The following is a 1,647-nucleotide window of genomic DNA, read 5'->3' on the forward strand; positions in this document are numbered from 1 at the left end:
ATAACTGGCATGGTTATTGTTGATCAAATTTATTGGTAATGGATAGATTTAATTGGATATTTTCCTTTGATGATCGTCTTTGTGTTCTCCTTTTAGACATTCTCTATTATCCATTCTTGATAATAATGATAATAGTCTTTCAGATTTCCACGATGGATAATATGTGCGAAGACGAATCCCTATCTGAAAAAGATAGTGATTTATTTACTGTTCTTTGTATACGTTAGATATCATGATTAAAAGATACATGCATTACCATTCTAATAGTATTAGTTATTAGGCTAATCGTATGGATATGAACTTGTATTACGCAAATATGTGTGAAGGCTATTATTGTCAGTAGCATTCCTACCTCCTGACCTGATTACATTGTCAAACCCCATATAACAGGTACTTCCGTTATAGTGCTTTTGCAAACGAAATATATTTATATACATCTAATGTATTTTTGATTAGAATAAGATCACTGAATTAGCATAAGACTCTTTAATCTCTCTCTATTTGCAAGGGTGTATTTGCGTTCATATGATCATGGAAATGGCACATCCTCTCCGCCGCGGCATCTTTCGGTCACATGACGCTCGCCTCAGACGTACGCTGACCCAGACGCTGCTGGATATCGAAATACATCCGGGTTTATCGTAGTCTCTGTCACTCTTTCATTTCTCTTCCGCGATGGAAACAAATTCGTCGATACAGTAGTGAAAATAAGAAAACCGAAAACAAAAATATCGAGTCACGTCCACGAAGACAGAATAGTAGCGAAGGAGGTCGAAGGGAGAGGAGAGTCGACTAGGTCGAGACGCGCCGCACTCCCTTAGTCAGCTTCGGACGACCAAGGTGTTCCCAGGAATACGGTCAACGCACTCGCTCCGACGCTCCTCCAGGGACAACAGCCGAAGGTAAGGACACGGTGGTGCTCGAGGAGGTAGAATCGTACGTGTCTCTGACGCAGGTGTTGTTGTTTGGTCTGTTTGTGGCATGCAAATTATCTGCTTTGGTTAATTGTCGGAGTTTTCCGCCTCTTAGTTGATGAATCCCAAATGGCGTAAAGACATTTTATGTACGTCACTGGTATTGGTTTCATCGGTTGGTAGATGTTTACTTTATGCCACTGTTATGGATTTAAGCGAATTAAAAGCACTAAGGACGAGTATATTCACAAAAGAGCATGCAAATACGAAACCGTACAACAGGGGCAAGGTTTCCAGGTAACAGGTAACACTGTAAAGAAAAGGTTATGGTACAAGTACCAATTCACTTAAAAAAGATTAGTGTTAAGAAAAATGGTAGATATAGATCCTGAGGACAGTCTAAGAAAAATCACTAATAACAGAATAAATTTATCTTAATCTGTACTGAGTATATTCTTTTATACACAAGAAACAACTAAACGCTAGTTTGAATTATACAGTTAAACATACGAGCGATTATGAGGGCACTTGTCGTACACGTTGGCGATGGCCGTTCAAAATGCCTGGACGATTTCGGTCCCTGAATAACGTACTGGTAAAGAACTTGCTCAGCATACCCTTCACCGCTAGAACTGAAGGGCCTCTGGTTTTCCGGGGATGTTTTGCGTTAAACCTACGATGTTTATACTAGTCTTGGAAAATAGTGTTGTTTTCGTAGTTATTTATAGAACAG

The 1,647-nt window shown here is 39.5% G+C and overlaps 1 protein-coding gene across 1 annotated transcript in view; it reads left to right on the top strand.

The window, feature by feature from the left end:
- Positions 1-600: 600 nt before the first annotated feature.
- LOC119588141 overlaps positions 601-1,647 on the top strand; it is a 12,616-nt gene continuing 11,569 nt past the window's right edge. Inside the window, exon 1 of the mRNA XM_037936847.1 lies at positions 601-902. The gene's annotated coding sequence lies outside the window, so the exon portion shown is untranslated. The remainder of the gene's footprint in view (positions 903-1,647) is intronic.

Source organism: Penaeus monodon, chromosome 23 (assembly GCF_015228065.2).
Source record: "Penaeus monodon isolate SGIC_2016 chromosome 23, NSTDA_Pmon_1, whole genome shotgun sequence".
Taxonomy (NCBI): Eukaryota; Metazoa; Arthropoda; class Malacostraca; order Decapoda; family Penaeidae; genus Penaeus; species Penaeus monodon.